This window comes from Meles meles, chromosome 1 (genome assembly GCF_922984935.1).
Source record: "Meles meles chromosome 1, mMelMel3.1 paternal haplotype, whole genome shotgun sequence".
Classification (NCBI taxonomy): domain Eukaryota; kingdom Metazoa; phylum Chordata; class Mammalia; order Carnivora; family Mustelidae; genus Meles; species Meles meles.
This window is the reverse complement of record NC_060066.1, coordinates 28,510,905-28,537,308: the sequence shown is the minus strand read 5'-3', so window position 1 is coordinate 28,537,308 and position 26,404 is coordinate 28,510,905. Positions and strand designations below refer to the sequence as shown.

Here is a 26,404-nt window from a genome sequence, read left to right as displayed (position 1 = left end):
ATTCAATAGTGAAAAATCAAACAATTCAATTAAAAATTAGGCAGAGGATCGAAGTGGAAATTTTTCAAATGAAGACATACAGATGGCCAACAATCATATGAACTGATGTTCAACATCACTATCTGAGAAATGCAAATAAAAACCACAAAGAGGTATTACATCATACCTGCTGGAATTGCTATTATAAAAAAAGACAAGAAAAAGCAATTGATATAGAAGATGTGGAGAAAAAGGAGGAACTCTCATTTGGTGGGAATGCAAATTGGTGCAGTCACTATGGAAACCACTATGGAGCTTACTCATAAAATTAAAAATAAATCTATCATATTATTGAGCTATTTCACTTCTAGGTATTTATCTGAAGAAAATAAAAACATTGATTTGGAAAGATTAGGTATTGAACACCTTATGTTTATTATGTTATTATTTGTAGTAATAAAGATATGGAAATGACATTAACATCCATCAATGCATGAACAGATAATGAAGATGTGATATATATATACAATGGAATACTACTCAAACATAAAAAAGAATATCTTGCCATTTGTAGCAGCATGAATGAACCTGGAGGGTATTAGGTTAAGTGAATTAAGCCAGAGAGAGAAAGACAAATACCTTAAAATTTCACTTATATGCAGAATCTAAAAAATTAAACAAATGAACAAAATCATAGATACAGAGTATAGGTTGGTGGTTATGAAGGGGTAGGGGGTAGGGGTGTGCTGAAAGGGTAAAGAGGGTCTGTAGTAACTAGATATATTGTGAAGATCCTTTTGTATTCTATACAAATATTGAATCTTTATATTGTATACCTGAAACCAATATAATGTTAAATATATAAACTTTTAAAAACTTAATTTTTAAAAATTGCCAACATGTTCTCTTAGATGCTCTTGAGACTTAAATTGTGATGGGATCTGATTCACTAATAATATTTCAGGCTGGAGTCAAGATTCTCATAAATTTTAAAAACATGGCTCCAAACTTGACCCTGTCCAATTACTTTTCTGCATTGGAAGTGATTGCAATTCTGGGTCATGTCTAGGCTGCTCAGTGTAAGTATGATTTAAAAGCCATTTTCTGTGAAAATCTTGCCTTACCAAGATAAATAACATGTGTGATAATTTCTTTCCAATGGGTTTGCTGGCACTTTTTGATTAGTATTGAAATAAGAGCAATGGCATATTCTGTAGTTTGTCCAATTTTTTTTAGGACAGAAAAAACGAATGTGGATTCCACTATCATTGAACGAGAACTATTTTAGGATGAATCTCTTATATTTATGGATGGATATTAGTTATATTGGAATAGTCTCACGTGTGGATATTTTCCAAGTTGTTAAGATTCTGATACAAAGAATAAGCTTTAAATGTCTGGATCATTACTTTAATTTTTAGCTAACAGGGAAGTCATCAACATGGACAGCCATGCAAAATAAGAATATAGGATGATAGGTATTTCCATCAGAACAACAGCACCAAAACAAAATTGTACCAAAAATTTCTAGAAATATTTTTAAGTTGTTTTAGATCATTACGCATTGGTAGTCATGACAGCATTTACTAAAGGACTCTAAGAAACTCTTCTGAAGCTGGTATTCATCAAATAGCATGCTGTAATTATGATTAGAAAACAACATTGTGGTGTTCTATATTCATTAATCTTGGATAATTGTCACACAAAATGTGCAGTTTTAAAAGCAAAATAAGATCAGTTGTTGTCACTGAAAGCTTAACTTGCAAACCAAAATCAATGTTTCTTTTTTTTTCTGCTTAAATTAAGATTGTGCAATTATTGGAAAATGGCAATTAGAATAAACCTTATGATTTATAGCTTGAACAAATACAAGATTTCTGCTCCAGATACACAGGTTCCTAATTCTGTCAGTACTAAAGCATAGGAAGGTACACAAAATCTATATATGTGATTGTAGACCTGGTGAGGCCTCCTTGAGGATAGCTTAGATATGAAAAATCCATTTGAAATTCCAACACACTTTTTTATAGTGAAGAATTAGTCACTCTTTTTATATTGAAAATCATGCTTACTGAGGTCTACTGTTTTCTCACAGATGTGACCAGATTAGGGCATAAGGAGATTTTAACAGAAACGAACTAGCAATAGTCATTCTTCATTATCTATGTATCAACTCCATTACTGTGGAATGGGTCTCAAATTTCTGTCATAACTCTACCTCTACCTCATTTTTTCTGAAGATGCTAGTTAAAAATATGGATTCCTGGTACCTACACCAGAAAAAGACTCTTTTAAGGGAGAGAAAAGGGTCAGAATTTTAGACATTTTTGTACGCTATCTTTGAAATCAAATGGATGCTTGGAAGCCTTCTCCTTGTTTTGAAGAGAAGATGAGTCGGGATTACTGTCTCTATAGCAGATCCCATAACACCTTCAGAACTTCCAAGTTATGTGGTTTTGTTATAAGAGTGGAGATACATCAAATGTGCATCCTAAACAAAATAATATATTTTAATTTATTTCGTGAGTATACACTGTCCTAAGAGTCCCAAAGTTTATTGTCCTTTTTTGATCAAGCTAGGACTTTCCAAGACCTCAGAAAGGGCAGCTACAGGATATCGTCCCCAAAACCCCCCAAATTGTAGCTTTTATATTGACAGTTTTTCGGTCATGAATGTATTTTCATTTCATACATACAAAAGGATATATGTAACCGAGAAACAAACTATGAAAGATATTTATAAAATAAGAATTGTGAATTTACCACTCTACTAATGATAGAATATTATCAATACTGTTTAACATGCCTAGTTGTATTGCCTACCTTTCCCACTAATAAGCACTATCTTAGCATTTGTGTTTACCATTTCCTCATTTTGGGTGTGTGTGTATATGTGTGTATGTGTGTATATATACACATCTATCTATTATCTATTTATCATATAAGTTCTTTGTATTATGGGGGTTCATATTAAATCATCTAACTATGTTTTGAAATATTTAATTTTACTCAGTTTTCATACAGTTTCTCAGTTTACTCAGTTTCATACAATCTGAAAAATGATTCACATTTTGCATGATTTTCTACTCTTTACCTTTTTAATTTAACATTGTGTTTTTAAAAAAATCATACTATCTGATGTTTGTAAGCTGTAGCTATTTTAATTTTGCTACTTATAGTATTCTACTACATAAATATCCATCATTTATCAATTTTTATGTTGATAGTTATTTTTGTTATTTCAAGTTTTGTTATTGTAAACTACATGGTCATTAATATTCCTGTGTATGTCTCATGATGCACAATTATAAGAAATTATCTAAGACATATACCTATGAGTAAAATTTATGGATCATGAGTTGTTCACAAAGTCTTCTATACTGGTTAATACTTATTTGCTTTCCAAAACACCTGTACCAATCTAAATCCCCAATGCCCCATATCTGCAGTAATTCTTCAGAGTTACAGATTTAAAAAATTTTTATGAACGTGGTTGCTATAAAAATGGTATCACAGAGATAAAAATTTTCTTTCCCATATTTCAGAAAAGAATGAATATATTTTTGTTTGCTGGCCATTGCCTCGTACTCTTGTAAGGAAGCTTATCCAAGGCTTTCAGGAAATTTTAAATTCAGTTGTTGGTCTTTTTGAACTACAGGAGTTTTTCATACTGTATTTTTAAACACTAATCATTTCATGGTTAAATATGTTGTAAATATTTTTCCAGGTTGGGGCTTATCTTTCACATTCTTTTACTAACAGTAATTCTTGATTTAATGTAATCAAATTTATCAATCACTTTATGGTCTGATCGTTTTACATCCTCTTAATCAAATATTTCATAGATTAGGGGTCATAAAGACGTTCATTCACATTTTCTTGGGGATATATTAAAGTTTGCCTCTTGCCTTTAATTTTCTAAATGATTTGAATTTGATATTTGACTTTAACGTAATTTAAGTATTTAATTTCATTTTGACCACAGAGATACACAGTTGTTCCAATACTATTTATTAAATGTTCATCATTCTAACAGTTTCAAAATTTGAGATGTGTAATACAGCATGCTTCTATATTTGTATATGCTTCAATTTGCTACAATTTTTCTTTTCTGTTCCTCTGTTAAATTCATCTATACTGTGCCAATTGTATATGATATAATTAATAGAGGTTTAAATAAATACTAAAGCTTTGACATCTCTCTCACCTATCCTTCCAGAATTTCTTGAATGTTCTTAATCATCCAATCTGCCTTCTAAGTTATATACTATATTTGAAACTCTTTTGTGTTGATTTTATATTGTTTTTCAGTTATATCCATAAATCAGTTTCTGATGATCTGACACTTTGCTGTTAGTATAGTTTCATTCATTGAGGTGTATGTTTCTCTATTCATTCAGATTTTCTTTAGTATATTCTTTATATGGTTTATTTCAATATACATATGTAACCTCTGAGCATAATAAATATTTTCTATTCCTTTTAGTATTTCTAGCTAAAGGTTTCAAAACAATGTTGAATAGAAATATTAATAATGGCCATACTTTTCTTGTTTTGAATTTATGAGAGGAGACGCTTATATTTCTCCATAAAGAATTATGTAGATTTTTAGTACCTATCCTGCATATTCTAGTCTATGTCTAGCATGCTCAATTCAAAAAAAATAAAGAATGGTCATTGAATTTTATCAAATATACTTTTCCTTCCACTGAGATGATTATATGATTTAGGGATTTTAATCCCTAAATATGATGTTACTAATTCATTTGAATATCTTGTATAAAACTCATGATGTATTTTTGAGATAACCAAACTTGGTCATATTATTTACTTGTTTAGTATTTAATCATGAATGGCTGAATGCTCAACATTCTTATCAATTTATATCTTATCTCTTCTGGCAAGAAACACAAAAACCTTAGAATACATGATCTTTGATCAGTTCCTTCCCAATTGCCATGTTATTTGCATTCAATAGTTTAGTCTATCTTTTCTTTAAATAATGATTTATTTATTTTAGAGAGAGGGAGAGTGCCTGTGCATCGAGAGGAGGGGCAAAGGGAGAGGGAAAGAGAATATTGGAACAGACTTCCTGCTGATCATGGGGCCAGACTTGGGACTCAATCTCACAAGAGTCAGATGCTCAACCTACTGAGCCACTCAGGCACCCTTGTCTTGTGTTTTGTTTTTGTTGGGTTGGTTGTTTTTTTAAAAGCTCACATTTGTGATGTTATGTTGTTTTTATTATTTTATTATACAACTTTTGTTTAGCCTTACCTGTATGTTCACATTATTTTTATTTGACTCCCCTTCCTTCCTTTCCTCCCTCCCTCCTTTTCTTATCTTCCTTTCCTTCCTTCCTTTCTTTCTTTCTTTCTTTCTTTCTTTCTTTCTTTCTTTCTTTCTTTCTCTCCTTTCTTTTTCTTTCTTTCCTAGCAATTTCATTCTAGGTTCATTTTATTTCTTCCAGCACTTTTTTTTCTTAAAGAAATTGCTTTAGTGATGCCCTTGGTTATAAATTCTGTTCATTTTGTTGTCCTTGAAAATATGCTTCCTTCACTGTTATTTTTGAAAAGTACTTTTTCTGGTTTCAAGAATCCAGGGTTGATAATATTTCCCTTCAATTTTTTAAAAATGTAATTCCACTTTTTTTTTTCCCCAGTGCCCTCTGTTGGCATTTGCTTACAGGGCAATGCTAGCTTTGATATCCACTGCAGGTATCTAGTGAAAATCCCTATGTGCCAGCCAGTGTTCCAGAATTCACTCACTGCTCATTTTAGTCCAGGGTTCCCTTTGGTTGCCCATCACTGGGTCATTCCTCCAGCTTTCCTATGACTTTAGCAATGCCATGAAAGGTATGTTGCAACTTATCTCAGAGGTAGTTGTATTCTAGTGAAAGAATTTTATAAAGAGTTCTCTATACTAAAAAAGGTAGAAATACTATTAATATAAATTTGATAAAATCCCAAATATAATATTGTAACCTGCAAATAATCCACTTTAAAACAAACCAAAATTATCAACATGAATACTTGACCCATATTTGAAATAATTATATCAGAATGTTTCAGTGAGATATGATCTCTACACATATAATGATATCCACAGGAAGTCCTAGAAGAATCCATTCCTGTCTAAAATTTTAAAATGCATTGGCGGAATGCCTGGGCTTGGCTGATTAAGTGTCTGACTCTTGCTTTCTGTTCAAGTCATGATCTCTTGGTCATGAGATCAAGCTCTACATTGAACTCTGCGCTGGGCATGGAGCCTGCTTAAGATTCTCTTTCTCCCTCTGTCCCCCATCCTTGCATGCATTCTCTCCGTCTCTCTAAAATAAATAAATAAATAAATCTTTAAAAATGTATTGGCTCTTTGAAACAGTGTAATGGGATGCATCTTCATAGCTCAAAATGAAACATTAAACTGGCAATTGGAAACATCTATAAGCAGCTTGCTTGCCTTGTCTGAAAAAGGATTTTTCTCCTCTATTCAAATTGATCTCAGAATCAGGGTATGGAATCTAAGAGGCAATGATGAAAGTGACGGTAAAATAAGCTCCTAATAGATGTATTTTATCCTAGATAACTCAGAATTACTTAGCACCCCCTATTTTTTTAAAACTTCATCACATCTGAGGTATTGAGGTTGACATTGAGGGAGGAATGAAAAATGCAGTAGTTTTGGCAAGAAAGTCCTGTTCTTGGAGAGATATACAATTCACCAAGAGAAGAGCAAGATTTACAAACAATCCCAGCGGGGATGAGTGAGGAGGAAAGAAGTACCTTTTTAATGTAAATCAAATATGGAAGGCAGGAGTTTCAGAGAGACACTGGATTGATCTGTAGTGGGACTTTCACATTTCTTCTCCTATCTCTGGTACATTTTACTTTGTTGTTTTAACAAAGGACTCCTGTTGAAGTCCCACTCCTTGCCATCTGCTGTTCTTCCAGCCCAAAATAGCCAGAGCCACAAGAAAAGCGAAGGACTTGTTGCCTCATGGAATGTTTATAGGAAATATGGGATTAAAATAAAGGTATATAGAAATGAATACGTCTTTTGATGCAAATGCACATTTTAAGTACATGTAGGACATTTTTCCTCCAAACTCCTCAAAATATGAAACATGTTTCAATAACATAACCCACATGATATTCAGAGCTTTTATTTTTAAAGTCAGATAAATTGAGATATAATTCACGTATAGAAAAACTCACCCTCAGTTTTGTGTATATATAAGTCAAATACAAGATATGCAATCATGTAACCACCAGATAAGAGCGGTTCCATCTTAACCCCAAAAAACTTTGGGTCCTTTGTTGTCAACCCTGTCCTTAATCACAGCCTGTTGCAACCACTGATCTGTTTTCTATCTTTATAGTTTTGCCTTTGTCTGTACCTTTTAGCTATTTTAAACATTATTTGTTTATTAGAAATGTTTATTGAACACCTACCACACTAAAGTCATCATTATCTACAAAATTATACTAAAGTCTATTAATATTTAGCATCCATTTCTAGTCAGATTTGAATGTTGTTCTGAACAAGATAAACATCAATTTAAAATAGCCACATGCCATATGCACATTTCTCCCATGATTACTACATTTTTTTTTCAGCTTTAAAAGTCTAAAAATGGAGCCAGTTATTGGTGGGAGATGAAGTCGAGCTTGGTCCACATTAAGATTTGTTAATCAGTGAGTGATCATAATCAGTTCCTGGAACCCACATTGACTTTCATAAACAATGCTTTTAGAGCTGCTTTGGCCACAGTTTTCATCTGCAGTCTGTGTTGGAGGGGTTGAAGATTCTAGCAAATCCATGTGTCTAGACCTCAGCTGACTGATTCAGGTGAAATTGGCTGGAACTGATTTATAATCCATAGAGGAAAAAAACAACGACTCCGGAGTGTTGCATATAATACTCCAAGTTAAACCTTTTCAAAATCAGAAGTGAAAATAGGCCAAACCGTTAAGTGTTTCTCTTGAGCTTTCCTTTAGAAAGATTCCAGTTTTGCAAAATGGCTGTTTACTTTTTGGCACAGTCTCTCATCTGAATTTGATGAACCTTTATTTTTGTCAATAAATTACTCACAATAAGCTGATAGTAGTCTTTCCCTTGCACTTAGGAAGCATGAATGTAGGCAATTCCTTTCAGTTTTCTCCTTGAATAGCAGTTCTGTTTTATTTTAAACTGTTATTCAGAATAAATCAAATAAGAAGAGTTGAAATATGATTAAATTATCCTATAGTCAAGGAGGTACTCAATCAAATTATTCAAATTCCTATTGTGTCATTTTTCTACCAAATATATTTTCTCATCCACATAAATGTGAATTAATATTCAAACCTCTTCTGACTTGAATGTATCTGACTTCTCTCTAGCCCAAATAAAGGAAAACAAAGTTTTAAAGCCTTTTTTTTTTATCAAGTATCTACATTCTCCTATTGCCAAGCCAAACCGTCTATTGTCAAATAGCAACCAATGCATCTAAATAACTCTTAAGCTTTTGAAGTGGATATATGCAGTTTTCTCATCTCTCCACTTCCATAAAATAACAATATTCTTGAAGTTAGAGATAATGCTTATGTTTAACTGCCACTGTCCTCAAACCAAGCACATACGTATCTGATATTAGACAATATTTAATTAAAGTTTTTTCCATTTTATTTATTTTTTTCAGCGTAACAGTATTCATTGTTTTTGCACAACACCCAGTGCTCCATGCAAAACGTGCCCTCCCTATTACCCACCACCTGTTCCCCCAACCTCCCACCCCTGACCCTTCAAAACCCTCAGGTAATATTTAATTAAATTTTACACAGATACAAGTAAAAATCAGATATTCTATTTGTAAGCCTAGGGGGAGAAACTGCATATTGAAGTAAGCAGCTCATTGACAAATTTTTTTGCTTGTGAAGGCAGCATGTCTTATAGAAAGCCTTATCTCGCTCCCAGTCTAGGCTAGTCTCTTGTACAAGGTGGTGTAATAATCTTTTAATATAGCTACTTCATTCTTTAAACTGAAAATCCCTTGAGATTATGAATATGTGGTTTAATAATTTTTTGGAATCCTTCATGTAGAAGCATCTGCTAAATGATAAATAACAAATATATGTTGAAAACATTTTTTTTATGTGTGCTGTAAAGAAAGAAGCTATCTAAATATGCAAGATAAGTAAAATATATCATTCCAGGTATACAAATTAGAAATACTGATTTAAACTGGGTTCTGGAATTACCAAGAACTTAGGGCATCAAAAGCAGAGTGTACAGCAAATGTGCTTGGCTTGTCTATAGACACTAGACCCTAGTGAACTTCTCCCAAATGTCTGGCTTTGTGTCAAACTATGGAGGCGACAATAGACAGGTTAAGTTTTGTTGTTTGTGCTTTTGGTGTCCTATCCATTGAACTGCCAAATTCAATTCCATGAAGTTTTTCTACTATGTTGTCTTCTAAAATTTTTCTAGTTTTCAGCTCTTACACTTAAGTTTTTGATCCATTTTCAGTTAGTTATACTGTATGTTGCAAAGTATGGGCTCAACTTCATTTTTTCATATATGGATATCAAGTTTTTCCAACACAATTTGTAGGGGAAAAAAGCCCTGTCCTTTCCCCCATTAAATGGTTTTGGTGTCCTTGTCAAAAAAGCATTTGACCAAATATGTGAGGGTTTATTTGTGGGTTTTCTATTTTAGTCCATTCATCTGTATGCCTACCTTTATGTCAGTATCACACTGTTTTTTTGTTTTTTTTTTTATAATTTTTTATTTCTTATTTTTTTAATAAACATATAATGTATTTTTATCCCCAGGGGTACAGGTCTGTGAATCACCAGATTACACACTTCACAGCACTCACCATAGCACATACCCTCCCCAATGTCCATAACCCCCCTCCCCCTCTCCCAACCTCCCCTCTCCCCAGCAACCCTGTTTGTTTTGTGAGATTAAGAGTCACTTATGGTTTGTCTCCCTCCAATCCCATCTCATTTCATTTATTCCTCTCCTATCCCCCTAACCCCCCATGTTGCATCTCTACGTCCTCATATCAGGGAGATCATATGATAGTTGTCTTTCTCCGATTGACTTATTCCACTAAACATGAGACCCTCTAGTTCCATCCACGTTGTCGCAAATGGCAAGATTTCATTTCTTTTGATGGCTGCATAATATTCCATTGTGTGTATATACCACTTCTTCTTTATCCATTCATCTGTTGATGGACATCTAGGTTCTTTCCATAGTTTGGCTATTGTAGACATTGCTGCTATAAACATTCGGGTGCACATGCTCCTTCGGATCACTACGTTTGTATCTTTAGGGTAAATACCCAGTAGTGCAATTGCTAGGTCATAGGGTAGTTCCATTTTCAACATTTTGAGGAACCTCCATGCTGTTTTCCAGAGCGGTTGCACCAGCTTACATTCCCACCAACAGTGTAGGAGGGTTCCCCTTTCTCCGCATCCTCACCAGCATCTGTCATTTCCTGACTTGTTAATTTTAGCCATTCTGACTGCTGTGAGGTGATATCTCATTGTGGTTTTGATTTGTATTTCTCTGATGCCGAGTGATGTGGAGCACTTTTTCATGTGTCTGTTGGCCATCTGGATGTCTTCTTTGCAGAAATGTCTGTTCAAATATCACACTGTTTTGATTACCATAACTCTGCAGTAAGCTTTAAAATTAGAAGTGTGGAATCTCCAGCTTTGCTCTTTTTCAAGATTGTTTTTGCCTCATTGAAGTCCCTGGAGATGACATATGGATTTTAAGTGTCTTTCTAAAAAGTCACCACCAAACCCAAAGATCATCTAGATTTTCTCCTATGTTGTCTTCTAGGAATTTTACAGGTTTTGTTTGTTTGTTTGTTTGCTTTTAAGTGGATGGAAGTGTGTAGTTTATTGAATACACCACAGGGCAGCAGTGGAAAGGACAGCAGAGAGGTGACCTGCTGGATTTTTATAGTTTTCATTTTTGCATTTGGGTCTATAATCCTTTTGAGGTAATTTTTGTGAAGAATATAAAGTTCGCATCTAAATATGTTTCTGTCCAGTTGTTTCAGCACCACGTGTAGAAAGATGACCTTTTCTTTATTGTAATGAATTGTTCTTTTGTCAAAAATCAATTCATAAGTAATTTTAAGGGGATATTTTATAACATAATCCTTGCCCCAACAAAGTTTTATCCAGTGGTTTTAATACACTTTTTTTGTGATCGTCACCTGCATTAATTTGTTATATTGATGACTGCAAAATTAACCTGATTGTCATTGCTATTTTCATACCTGAATTTTTTTTTTTTTTTTTTTTTTGGACAGACAGAACAAGTGGGCAGAGAGGCAAGTGGGGGGTGTTGGGGGGAAGCAGGCTCCCTGCTTAGCAGAGAGCCCAATGTGGGGCTCGATCCCAGGACCCTGGGATCATGACCTGGGCTGAAGGCAGAGGCTTTAACCCACTGAGCCACCCAGGCACTCCCATATCTGAAAATTTAATGGCATAAGTTAACTATAATATTTTTTTAAGTTCATTATGTTAAAAAAAATGATGTATTTGTGAAAATTAATAAAAGGAAACCTCACTAAAATGAAATCAGGAAGCCAGAAAGGAGAGCTTTCATGCCATACCACTCCACATCAATTACAGGAAGGATTATATCCTCAACAGAACAGTCCTCAATAGGAAAGAATCATCAGTTTCAGGCCTCAATAGGAAAAGATGCACATTGCATCTTCTATAAGAAATTGACCACCCCAGCAACTCAACCAATGAGAGACAATTATCACCCTGAGCTCTTGTTTTTCTCAGTGGAATTTCCTTCAAAACAACCCCTCCCAATTTCCTGTTTCTTCTCCATAAAACAACATTCTTTTGCTTTGTTTGTTGGACCAGCCTATGGCTTTTGCTGTAACTTGCTTGTCCTGAATTGCAATTCTCTGATATTCCTGAATGAACTGTTTTGTTGGTAATATAACTGACTTCTTTTTTTAAGATCAGCATATTCGAAGTTGGGATATTAAAAGAATATGTAAAGAAATGCTTAAACCAAGGAATAACTTTAGTCATCATATAAAGATACACCATAAATGCATTTGTATTTCATTTAAAAGAAGCATTTAACTACTTCTCATATATTGGCATAAAGTATCTTAAAGATATTTTTCTTTTAATGTCTTACCATGATATAAAATGTCACTTTAAATTTGTTTGTTGAAAATCAATCATGTATTCAGTCATTAATTAGTCTAAACAAGCACATTTATTATCTAGCCATTTATTTGTTCAGAACCAGGTGATGTGTTGGTGGTAGAAAGATAAAAGACATTGTACTTACTCTCAGGAAAATTAAAATTTGGTGTGAAAATAGATGATTTTAATATGGCTTGAAGGATGTTACCTGTAATCAAAAGTGCTAAAATAAGTTATTCACTGAGCATGGGTTTTGAATTATTTTTTCTAATATAATTAACCTCAGGTAACACACAAAAAATTTAATAAACTTCCTAGAAAAAATTTGGTAAGAAAAAACTTAATAATGACCAAACTGCTCATCTAAATACAATCTCTTTATGTAATAGTGTAAAAATTCTCTAACAGCATAGGTTAAAAACCCAGAGATCCTAGTTCCCTACCTAGAGTTATTACTTTCCTGTTTTATAATTATATAAACATTCTTTTAACATTTTTTAATTTTAACAGTAAAATTGTTTTTCTCACTATTTTAAAAGGATATTACTGTGTTCAATACTAGTAATCTAAACTAAGACTAGTACTCAAAGACTTTGTCATCCTCAAAATACAATAATTGTGATTTTTAGCTCTAAGCATTTCCATCAACTTTCATGTATACATTTACTACTCAAGATTCTAATACCCATATTATTTTAAAACATTCATTCAGGAGTGCCTGGGTGGCTTAGTGGATTAAGCCTCTGCCTTCAGCTCAGGTCATGATCTCAGGGTCCTGGGATCAAGTCCTGCATCGGGCTCTCTGCTCAGCGGGGAGCCTGCTTCTCCCTCTTTCTGCCTGCCTCTGTGCCTACTTGTGATCTCTGTCAAATAAATAAATAAAATTTTTTTAAAAAATAAAACATTCATTCAACTACATCTTCTTTTAAAAGAATGTATTTAGTTTTAAAAGACATGTAGTTTTATAGTACATTAACATCAGTTAAAGAATTATAATTTTAATGCTCTAAATTTTTAGTCTGTTCTTTTGTCATCTACTCTGAAGGCCTTCACATCTGGTATGGAGGGAATTGGTATTCTTGTTCACAGAAGCTGTGGCTTCTTTTGACTTCTGGGAAACAATAATACTGCCCGGCAATTTGCGACAAAAATGAAATGATGCATGTCCAACGCTTACCACAATACTTAGCATTTATAAAGTGATCAATCAATTCTAGTAATTTTGTAAAATCCAAAGTTTTTATTAAAAGGTTCTAACTTTAAATAACTGGACTCTGCCTGGTTCTCCAACCTTCTCAGTGTTTCCTACTCTTCCTCTTAATACTTAGAGCTTCCACCATAATGAAATTCTTATAGATAAATATGCCTACCTGTTCAGATCTCTGGGACTTTGCACACGTTTATCTTTTTATTGGAATGTTTGTTCTTGTCGATCACCTTCAAAACCTCTGTTCTCTCTTCAAAGTTTAAATCCAACATCATTGCCTTGGGAAGCATTCCTAGATTGCTTCTAGGTAGAGCTGACTATTGTCATTTGGGTGTCTCCAAAATTCACTATTACAGTGAATTACGGTACCTAAGTCACTGTGTATGGAAAGTACTTATGTGGGTCTGATTCCCACTCTCAAAGCTCCTTGAGAGAGCAGGAACCAATCTATGGCACTCTGCACAGGATAGTGGCTGGTAGATAGCTGGTATTCAAAGAATGTTTGATGAAGTATTTATAAGAGCTTCAAAATATTACATCATGCATACAGATGACCAACCAAAAAATGTCATATAATGAGGAAGAGTCCTTAAGATACAGTAATTATGGGTGAGGAATAAGAAGCGTGGTACGGGAAATATTATAAAGAGGAATTTCAGATTCTACATAAACATTCCCTACTTCAGAAATGAGATTTAGGCTTACCTTTTTCTGTTTAGGTAGGGCTAGTGCTGATCTGAATGTTTGTGTCTCCCTCAAATTCATAAGTTAAAATCTTAATACGTGATAAGATAGTGTTAGAAGTTAGGGCTTCTGAGAGGTGAGTACTTAGGGCATGAGGGTAGAGTCCTCATGAGTGAAGTTAGTGTTCTTATAATAGGACTGCATAGAGATCCCTTTCCCCATCCACCAAATGAGGACATGGCAAAAATATGCCAACTGTGAACTAGGGAAAGGGCCCTTACCCTACTATGCCGGGGCGTCCTGACTTTGAACTTCCCAGTGTCCAGAACTATGAGAAAATAAATTTCTATTGTTTATAAGTTTTCCAACCTGTGTTATTTATTGTTTACTAAGACAGAAACCCTACTCTCAGTACCAAAATCTGTATTAGGATTCTCCAGAGAACCAGAAGGATATATGAGGAGATTTATTATAGGAATTGGCTGACACAGTTATGGAGGCTAAGAAATCCCACAGTCTATGATCTGCAAGCTAAAGAACCAGGAAAGCTGGCATTATAATTCAGTCTGAGTCTGAGGCCTGAGAACCAGGACGTCCAGTATCAGGGCAAAAAATGGTGGACATCCAATTCAGGAAGAGAGAATTTACCCTTCCTAAGCCTTTTTGCTCTTTTCAGGCCCTCGTTGGGTTAGATAATGCTGGCCCGCTTTGGTGAGGACAGATCTCTTCACTCAGTCTACTGAATCAGATGTTAATCTCTTCCAGACACTCTTTCAAGATCACATCCAGAAATAATGTTTTAGCAGATATCTGGGTGTCTCCTAGACCAGTTAAGTTAGCACATAAATTCACTTTAGACACAGTGCACTTCTGGTCTCCCAATGGAAACATTAGAATCAGGCATGTCTTGTTATCTAAGGACTCCAAGGATTTGAAGAGTTTTTTTTTAAATGTCAATTTATTTTTGGTTCAAAAACGCAGATTTTTAATGCCAAGAGCTCACTTTATTATATCAAAAACAATGTGCAAATACAGACATCTCTTTGACTTCCTTTATAAAGTATAATGAAATAATAACATTTCACTTGTAAGGCCCGAGTATAAAATGAAAGATTTTGGTAACTTAGGGACAGTGAAAATCATTAGTAAGCAATCCATTGCTCAACTAATCTAGCCTATTTGATGACATAGAAAACAGCTCCTCTGATTTTTAGATGTGCGATTAGAGTGCAGCTTGAGTCCCAAATCTGCTTGCAGCCCATGATACACTTCTGCTGAGTGAGCTGTCTGATTGCCTCCTTGAAGACATTTTATTGTTGATCACAATTTAAGTCAATGTATTATTAATTTTGTTGGTAACTTGATTTTGATATGCTTTGTGCCAGCCTTTTAAAAATTCTCTGTAGCATTTACATGAACGGAGCTAAGTGGCGGATGACAAATACATCTCGAGCATTAACTCCACAGGTGGTCTTGTTGAATGACTTTCTCCAGTGTTCTCTGGGGAATTATGTCATTTTCAGTGGTTGGAATTTATTTTTTAAAATTGAGTTATCATTTCCACAACTATAACTGTTATCTCCCACAAATAAGGGCACATCTGTAAGTGATTCTAATTCAGTGTTCCATTCAACCAGTATCAAATGGTACTGTCTTTCATAGTCTGAATATCACCCCCAGAGAACTTTACATATTTGTTTTTGGGTCCTTGATGTGGTAAGGATATTAAGTGATTCTTTATTACTACTGATAGAGGTATTTTTCTTACATATGAAAGTCAAGGGTAACTGCTAAATTAAGTTAATAATTAGTGAGGACTCTCATATTTCATCTCTCATAAAATCCCACAATGAAAATATAATTAAAACATTTTTACATTTATCAATATTAATTTTAGGAGTAACTACTTATAAGTAGTTGAATAATATTAAGAAGCGAGTTGGGGTTGGTAGTCAAGGTCATTTTCTATTTGTCAATTCAATTTGTCAAATTTATCTGTTCTTTCCCCCCATCTGACTTGTATGGACAATAAAAATAACTCCTCCTTAAATATAAATACACATTTCCCACCTGTATCCGTAGATTTGTTACGAGTTAGTTGGACAGTTAAGTAGTAAAGGCCAGGGTCCCCAACAAGAAGATGTGGAGTCGGGACAGCTAAGATTAAACAGCACTAAATTCTGTTTTGCAGCACAGACAGAACCACACTACCATTCTGCTTTGCAGCCTTTGCAGAAATGACTTCTGCAAAACATCCTAAAAAAAGACAATTAACCACAGAGCATTTGTCATTATCACGGGCAAGGGGCAGTTAAGACTAAGCCCCCAGATGTCACTTTTATATGACATTTACAAGCAAGTATTATAAAAAGAAGGAAAAAAATTTTTCTTAAGGAGTCTATAGTAGTAACAATGAGACCTAGGATGATCTTTAATGAAGTCATAATTCTGGGATATTAGCTCATCTCAGAGTAACAGTTTTCTCATTTTTAAGTGGGGATTATAGTGTGAGTAGTTGTGAAAACTAAGATACACTGAAAGTGCTTTATAAGGCAAAATTACTGCATAAAAGGGAAGCCTTTATTTTTACATTTACCATTTGTCTTTATCAACAAATCTTTTTTGAAAGACAGTAACAAGCCAAAAGTCATGCAATTACTCCCCATTTATGTCTTGTTATCTAAACATAAACAGCCCAGGTACTTTCCAGAGAGCCCAGAAATAAATCCATATAAAAACAGTCCACTGATATTTGACAAGGGTGTTAGTAATACTCAATGAGAAAATGACAGTGTCCTCAACAAATAGTGTTGGAAAAACTCGATATCCATATAAAAAAAAAAGATTGGACCCCCATCATACACTATACCCCAAATAAACTCAAAATGTATTAAAGAGTTAATATAAGACTTGGAACTATAAAATTCCTAGATGGAAACTTGGGGAAAATCTTGACATTGGACTTGGCACTGGTTTTTCTGGATCTAAAACCAAAAGCACAGGAACAAAACAAGAAAGCAGAGAAGGAAATGGTTTCTTTCCCAGAATCTCTGGAAAGGAACACAGCCTACCAACATACTGACTTGAGCCCAATGAGACTTGTTTCTAACTTCTGACCTACAGAACTGTAAAATAATAAATTTGTGTTGTTTTAAGCCATTAACTTGGTGGTGATTTATTATGGCAGCTATAGAAAACAGATACAACCAAGTAGTTCAAAACTCCTAGAGAAAACATTAAGTGATAACCCTCACAGGAAGCAAATCTTTTCTGTAATAATGACAAAAAATCACTTTCTTGTAACTTTTATTTATTTATTTATTTATTTAAAGATTTTATTTATTTATTTGACAGAAAGTGAGATCACAAGTAGGCAGAGAGGCAGAGAGAGAGAGAAGGAAGCAGGCTTCCTGCTGAGCAGAGATTCCCAATGTGGGGCTCGATACTAGGACCCTGGGATCATGACCTGAGCCAAAGGCAGAGGCTTTAACTCACTGAGCCACCCAGGTGCCCCTTTCTTGTACTTTTTAAATAGTAAAACTAATTAATAATTTATAAAGTGTAGTAAACATAAAATGGTAATGGAGATAGTTTCGAATGCACCTCATGGAGATAGAAAAGGAAAGGCACCAAAGGAAGGTACCTAAACCAGATACAGTGGAGAGAAAACATTTCTGGGATAAGTGGTAGTGATATCTAAGCAGTGACTCAAAAGATGATTAAATCTTTGTCACATGTGTAGAGATAGGGTGTTGAAAGGACAAACTATATTTGAAAAGATTGGAAGTTTAAATAAAGCATGGTAGTCAAAAAATAAGATAAATTCAGACTAAGAAGATCCAAAGTAGCAAAATAAGGTGCCAATGTGAGGGCTCATTTTAAGAAATACCTACATCCCTAAGTCTTCCATATCACTAGTCCCTGCAGCTTCAAGACTAATTACATATGGGTAAGAGAAATGTGAAGAAAAAATTGCTAATTTCTCATCAGTACCAACTCATGAAGTTATCCAGTCATGAACAACTCTAACTCCTACTATCTGTATTTCCAAAGAAGTATGAACTACAGTCCTGTGACATTTTGTCTATTTTAAGAAACTGATGCCACCAAATTCATTTCTTTATAAACAGAATCAAAGCACATAATTACAATTTCAGAGATTTCCATCCCATTAGCTATTCTGAACACTTACACTATCATTCTGGAAACACCAGTTGCAACAGAAAAATAGTAACCCATTAAATTTGTAAGTCCCAAAATACCTGAAGCATCTGTCTTTTAAGATGAACTTGGAGAAGAAATTACACAGAAGATAGACTTGGTGACAATCTGTCATCAACAGTAACCCAAACACATTAAGTGTTTTTATATATGCCTTTTAAGTGTCAGTAAAGATGACATATCCTGGGCATAGAAGAGCAGCTGCCACCAATGGAAACTGCCTTGTTTTATCTTTCTCTCTTTTATGGTTTACTTTTCACTGACCAGAAGATGTTACAGCCACAGATGTAAGAAACCATTTAGAGAATGTCCCTGAATACTTTATAAACATTGGTTTCATGGACAGTGTTTCACAATTTTCTGCATGTCCTTTGTATTTTTAAGTCTGAGTCCCCTCATCCATATGTCCATCTGTGATAGTCATCTGAGAGCCGAAATTGTTAGTTAATATCAAAATTCATATTTCAAATGAAAACTAAAAGGAAAGAACAATATAAAGTTACACTTTACAAATGTGTGTATCATCCTTGCACAGAGACCATGCTAATCTTCTCCGTATCATTCCAATTTTAATATATGTGCTGTCAAAGCTAGTGCTGTAATGTTTACTTTTAAACCCACTAATCTTATGTTTCAGGCAAATGTAAGTTTGGGACAAACTGTACTATTATCAGCTCTAAGAAATCTAAAAAATTTGCTGTGGCAGAAACTGGACAATTTGACACATGGACACATATTTTTCTTTAACAATATCTATTTTAGCTACAGTAATTTCTTCTTCTCTCATGTTTCCAGGACCTTTCTAGAACCAGTGAAATGGAAAGTTATGAAGAAGATAGATTTTCTGGGTATATGCCCCTTTCTTTTCCAAGCCTCCCTTCTTCTTGGTCCTCATCTCTAGAGATCAGTAGTTGTATACTTATTTGTTTTGCCATCAGAAAAATAGAAAAAAGAGGGGCATCTGGGTGGCTCAGTTGGTTAAGCGTCTGCCTTGGGCTCAGGTCATGATCTCAGGGTCCTGAGATGGAGGCCTGTGTCGGGTTCCCTGCTCAGGGAGCCTCCTTCTCCTTTTCCCTCTGCTGCTCCTGCTGCTTCTGCTCTCTCTCTCTCTCTCTCAAATAAATAAATAAAATCTTTTAAAAAAAGAAAAAATATAAAAAAGAACAATTTAGTCAATGATATATTTCTTCTTTTGTTATAGTGTTTTGTTTGGCAAAATCTAACTAAGTTTAGTTCTGGTAAATAAACTTTCTGTATTGGCCTATCTCTTTTTTTCAGGACAGCAGTTTTCCCCATGAAAACAATTCTTTGATGGATCTAAGAATTGTTGTTTTTCAATTTGTTCAGCATTTTCCTTTTTGTGAGGAGAGGAGTGATGATTTTTTAAAACTCTTTACACGTCAGACGGGAAACCAGAAGTCTATGATGTGTTTTTGATGTTAAAAACCACTATGGATTTCTGTTTGACAATAGTTTCTGCATTTACTTCAACTGACTAAGAAATGAGAATAAAGTACTGTATATTAAACTACACTGTATAATAAATTATATACATAATTTTTCCAAAGGCCATTACAAGTTTTAAAGAAGTGTATGTCATGTGAAAAGAACATGTACTCAATGCATACAGTTTTGATCAACACTTTTAATCTCTTGGGTCCCTAATTCCTCTCTGCTTGGTGCCATCCCCTTAGTGAGCTGACGTGTGCACATGCTGGGTCCCTTCTAGTTTTCAGGAATTCAGGAATAATTTTTAAAAATTCACTTTTTTTTTTGGTTTATAACACAAGAAGTTAAAAATATGGATTTATCTTTACTTGTCTTACTAGAAGAATATGAACAGCCTTCTGACAATATCATAGAATATAAACTATGCATTGAATATCTTTTTTGTTTGTTTGTTTTCAATTCTATTTATTATTTGTCAAGTTTCCCCCAGTTATAAATTACCTTATGAAAGCATTTAAGTTTCACAAAAATGATGGAGAGAGAACAAACATGACAGGCTGGAAAGACCCTGGAGAAGGTCACAGAATTGCCAATTCTTCAAGGTTTCTCTCTTATCAACTTGGATAGCACCTAGGAATTGTGCCATGCCCAGTTCTGATTCAGTTTAATTCTCAGCTTAATTCAGTTTAATACTCAGTTCTGATACTTTTGGATAAATATAACTGTGAACTCTTTGAGACTCAGTTTCCCCATCTCCAAAAGGGATATAATTAACCTATTTCCTAGAGATTCTATGAAGGTGAAATGGAATAACACGTACATACTTTAAAAATACTAGTTTCCTTCTCTTCTCCCTCCCATCCATCAAAATATACCCTTCCAGTATTTCGGCTTGGTCTCTGTTCCATGTTGTTTGAGAGTCTTTCTTCTATATCCATATTGTTGTTATTGTCTTTGTCAGATAAGAAGTCATTATGTTGAGCGGTGCCTGGGTGGCTCAGTGGATTAAGCCGCTGCCTTCGGCTCAGGTCATGATCTCAGGGTCCTGGGATCGAGCCCTGCATCAGGCTCTCTGCTCCGCGGGGAGCCTGCTTCCCCCTCTCTCTCTGCCTGCCTCTCTGCCTACTTGTGATCTCTCTCTGTCAAATAAATAAATAAATAAATAAATAAATAAATAAGTCATTATGTTGAGATAAAGAATCACTTTCTGAATGATTGGCTGATGGTGTCTCTGATCTCTGATTGGCAGGAGAGGAAGACCTAGATGGTGACTCCAAAAATTTCTTGATAGCAGGATGATTAAAAACCATCGTATCACGTCTTTGATCCCTCAGAAACTTTTAGAAGTCCTGCAGAAGCATAGTAGTTTGCAACAATGCAGGCACGAAGTTTATCCATCATCCTTCTTGCCTCAATCAGTCGCTGGTCAATGACTTCAATTTCATGTTCCTTATTCTTCATTTCAAGTGCAAATTGTTCCTTGATAATAGTCTCAATCTTCTGCACAGCAGCATCTCTAGCTGAATTCTCAATTGCTTTATGACGCTTATTTGGAAGGGCCACAGACACGTCCTCATAATCTGGGTCGGTTTCTTTGATTGTTCGCTTGAGTCCAGACATGATGACATTCGTTCTTCACCCTTCTTCGGTCTCCAGCCGAAGCGCAGGGCCCGCTGGGCGTGGTGAGAGGTCATGAGAGAGGTGCGGGAGCAGGCGAAGCCCCGCAGAGCCGCCCCGCCACAAGGCCCCAGCGACCCCGGAGCCCGAGGGAGCACACGACTCGGCAGAGCCCGCCTGTCCCTTTTCCGCATTGAATATCTTTTAAAATTAAAAACAGACATCCCCTCTGATGTGGCAGTTCCACTTTAAGAATTTATCCTACATTAGCACATATGTAAAAGATTTATGCATAAGGATATCTGCAAGGATTGGAAAGAGCCTCAACATTAATGTAAAAGTATTAGAAACAACCTAGTATTTATTCAGAGAAGCCTTGGCAAGCAGTCCATGGCAAGCATGACTACAACAAAGACGCTGAAGTACTGGGAAATAGGGTAAGCGGTATATAATTCGTAGTACCCCAGTCACCTACACTTAATCCAGTGTATCAGGCTGTGTTCTCTCGAATTAAGCGTTCATTTAGTTCTATTATTTCAGTTTAAGTGAGATTATTTTCCTTTCTCCTTATCTGATTTTCTAAACCTTTTATTATTCTTTCTCCTTTAGTGCCCTTACATTATGGCTAATGTATCTAAGAATAAAAATTATGGCTTTTTCATCTTCTTCAAACTTTCTTTGAGTTCATCCTAACATTGTAAGAGTATATAATTTCTGATTAATGGTATGCATTAAATTTGTTTCCTTAATATCATTTGTGCTTGTAATGTTTAGCTTAACATTACTTCACACTTTGGAAAAGTAGCATTTTATTTGACATTTTCAAAGAGCAGACATAGTCCTTTGCCTACTAACCTTTAAAAGAATGAAGTGAGGCTTGATGATGTCATTTTGACTAGTGTAATCATTTCAACAGTGACCCGTTCCACTTTAATGTACTTTTACCTTTAATCTGGACAAAGTGGGACATACTTTGTATTTTTCTAAGATAATTTTTTCAAAATTTCTTCACAATTGTTTTTTGCATTGTGTCCTTCACCTGGCACTGTCTCTAACATTTTTTTTTTGCCACAATTTTTTTTTATTTTTTAATTTTTAAATTTATTTATTTTTTTCAGCATAACAGTATTCATTGTTTTTGCACAACACCCAGTGCTCCATGCAATACGTGCCCTCCCTATTACCCACCACCTGTTCCCCCAATCTCCCACCCCCGACCCTTCAAAACCCTCAGGTTGTTTTTCAGAGTCCATAGTCTCTTATGGTTCGCCTCCTTTTTTAAAGATTTTGTTTATTTATTTGACAGACAGAGATCATAAGTAAGCAGAGAACCAGGCAGAGAGAGGAGGAAGGGAAGCAGGCTCCCTGTTGAGCAGAGAGTCCCATACATGCTGGGCTTAATCCCAGGACCCTGGGATCATGACCTGAGCTAAAGGCAGAAGCTTTAACCCACTGAGCCACCCAGGCGCCCCTCTAACATTTTTTAAAGGAGAAGTAATTTCTACTATACAACATAGCACAGTAACATCTTTGAACAATGTTATGTGGCATAGAATGGTTACTTATGCATGGTAAGGCTTTACTTACGATACACAAAGTCAACAACTTGTTTAGGTTAGATGATTTTAAAGTAAAGTGATAATTTTCATGGGGATTAGCTGGGGATAGTGGAGATAGTCTATTTGTGATTTTTTTTTTCCTATTCAAGCCAATGTAAATTATAACCTCATCCTTAAAGCCACTTGATAGTGTATTACTATCTTTCAAATGAACATTGCAAATTAAATATTCCAAATCCAGAAGTTAAATATAGTTCCTTTCACTAGACTTTTTACAACATCAGCTTTAGAATGTTACATTCAAATTATTAGGCTATAGCAGAGAAAAAGTTAAAGGTCATGAGATTTGGAATTTCACAAACCGGTAATATTAGCAATAATAGTAATATTAGTAATATGTCCAAAATGTCCAAAGAAACACAAATTCAATGAAGGATTTTAAATGAGTAAATATTTTTTCACTAATACCACATTGAAGTTTTTGTTTATTAGGCTAAAAACTGAAATAACAAGGTGTAGTAGATTGTATTTTCCAAAAATGACTACAGCAGTATTTCAGTTCACAAATTCTCTTTTAGAACCTTGTAACCTTTAGTCAAGTGGGAGAGTCTATTTCCCCTCTCCCTGAATATGGGTGGGGTTTTACCGTTCCAGAGAATAGAATGTGCTGAAAGGGATAATGCTGTGTGACTTCCAAGACTAAGTCCAAATGGGCCATATAGATATTTTTTCTCTCTCTCTCACTCCTGGGCTGAACGCATACCCCATGATCTGAGGAATTCCAGGACATACTGAGAGGCCACAAATAATTTTTCCAACCAATGGTTCCAAAGAAATTTCAGTTTACAACTAGTTTCACACATTAGACACGTCAGCCTTCAGATGACTGCAGCTCCTAACCTTGGTACCACCTCAGTCCTGAGCAGATGTTGGGTTGATGCACAAAATAAAATTTATTACTGTTTTAAGCTACTCAGTTTTGGGGTAATTGTTTATGCAGTCACAGTAACTAGAACATAGAGCACCAGGCATTCTCGTTGATTTGTCTTCTCCTTCAAAATATAAACCCCATATCAGCAAGAATGAAACCTGTCATATGTGCCCAATATCTGGCACATGGAATATATTAAGTAAAAATCAGGTGAATTAATGAATAGAATTTTGATGGAACTGCTTTAATACTGAAACTTTCAGAAATGTCCTGATGCCTCTCCAAGTCTTTCCTGCCTTAAAATGCCTTAAACATTCATACCAAAAAAGGAGTTTCTCGGGCGCCTGGGTTAAAGCCTCTGCCTTTGGCTCAGGTCATGATCTCAGGGTCCTGGGACCGAGCCCTGCATCGGGCTCTCTGCTCAGCAGGGAGACTGCTTCCCTCTCACTCTTCTTGTTTCTCTGCCTACTTGTGATCTCTGTCTGTCAAATAAATGAATGAAATCTTAAAAAAAAAAAAAAGAAAAGGAGTTTCTCTCTTTCTTCATTTACTGTTACATACTGGATTTTTCTTAGATGCCCATTAAAAGCCATAAAAAGCCCCAAATTAACCCTCTGCCATGTCTTCCCCAGGCTTGGAACACATTGTTCTTGCTCAGGAAGCATATTCTTAGCCATCACCTTCTTTAAAACCTCCCAAAACGTTTCTCTCTCTCCTTTTTTTTTTTAATTTTGTATCAAATTCAATGTAATTAACATATACTATATTATTGGTTTAGTGATTCATCATTTGCCTATTAACACCCAGTGCTCATTATATCAAGTGCCTTCCTTAATGTCCATCACTCAGTTATCCTATCCCTGCACCCACCTCCTCTCCAACAACCCTCAGCTGGTTTCCCATAGTTAAGAATCTCTTATGATTTCCCTCCCTCTCTGTGTTTAGCTTATTTTATTTTCCCTCCCTTTCCCCTATGTTTCTTAAATTCCACATATGAGTGAAATCATACAGTGTTTATCTTTCTCTGACTTATTTCACTTAGCATAACACCCTCTAGTTCCAGCCACATCGTTGCAAATGGCAATATTTCATCCTTTTTGATGGCTGAGTAATATTCTCTCATATCTTCTCTATCCATTTATCTGTTGATGGACATCTGGGCTCTTTCCATATTTTAGCTATTGTGGACATTGCTGCTATAAATATTGGGGTGCAAGTGTCCCTTCAAATTACTATGTTTGTATCCTTTGGGTAAATACCTAGTTCAATGGTTGGATGGTAAGGTAGTTCTGTTTTAACTTTTTGAGGACCCTCCATATTGTTTTCCAGAGAGGCTGCACCAGTTTGCATTCCCACCTACAGTCACCACTTATATCTTCTCACCATTTTTTTACCCCTTTAGTACTCTGTAAGTATATTCATTTCTTATTGTGATTTGCATAGGAGTGATTAATTTAGACATTTTGCATGTGATTTTCAGTACTTTTCAAACTTAGAAGACATTAGGAATACATAAAAGAATGAAGCCATGTGTCTCTGTTTTGCTGTTTCAATCATATATCAGATTCCTATGGCAAGGAGGCAAATCAGGCAGCATTAGTATTTTCTACAGATTTTGTGTAGCACCCAATATCTGCCCTCTGCCCCAATAGTCACATCCTCTTTTACATGTAGGAAAAGTGGTTTCTCTCGTATTTATTGCTGAGTCACTCAATACAGTTGATTGTTTTTCTGCCTTAAGCTTCTCATGTCAGTATTGTCCTTTGCTAGCTTTCATCACTGTCCTTTAATTCCCCTAGTTTTACCCTAACACCAGGTGGTTTCTCATAGCAGACCTTTCTAAAGGTCAGGGAGCAGCAAAATGCAATTACCACATAGGGCTGGACATAACTATAAATCCAATGGCAGGCATCACTCTTCCTAAAAATGAATCAGCATTTCCCAGGGAAGGTGATTTTTGTTCTATTTTTTTCTTTTCAGACACAGGTTGCTTGTCAGGTTGCTAGAGCCTTTCCTTTCCCTTGACTAAGCCCAATCTAAACTCTAGTTATCTTGGAGAGTATTTCTATTTTCCTTCTCTCACCTGTGTGCTTAAGTACTGTATCTTCATCTGAAAAATCACAAATGTTCTTTATTAGCTAAAATTTGAGGAAGAAACGTGGTATTTCAGGAATTTCTTTCAAACTACATATGAGTTTGAAGATGATGTAATTCTGTAGTTTAAAAAAACAGTTTTTAATGCATTCATTATATAAAAGTACAAAAACACAGAATCTGTGACTTGAGTTTTAGAAAAATATTAATCTCTTCCTTAAGTTTTGCTTGTAGGAAATGAGACAAACACTAACTAGCCTGCCTCTGGGTAACTCCCTTCCCTTTTCCTTAAAATACCAACTGAGAGCTCTTCTTTATACATGGATCTAACTTCTGAAATTGCCTATGGTCATTGAAGAGAGAAGTTTTGTGACACAGTGGGACAGGGGAAGGACCTTGTTACTCTTGGGTTATAGAAAAGACCATGACATTGTGCAACCCCAAACACGCTATTCACATCATAGCTGTAAGCAGGGAATAT

At 35.1% G+C, this 26,404-nt stretch overlaps 1 non-coding gene and 1 pseudogene across 1 annotated transcript; both read right to left on the bottom strand.

Moving 5' to 3' along the window:
* Positions 1-18,763: 18,763 nt before the first annotated feature.
* On the bottom strand, positions 18,764-18,870 carry LOC123928174. Its single transcript, XR_006815638.1, has one exon. It is a non-coding gene; the product is annotated as a U6 spliceosomal RNA (small nuclear RNA).
* Positions 18,871-18,958: 88 nt separating this feature from the next.
* LOC123941982 lies at positions 18,959-21,380 on the bottom strand (annotated as a pseudogene).
* Between the last annotated feature and the right edge of the window lie 5,024 nt (positions 21,381-26,404).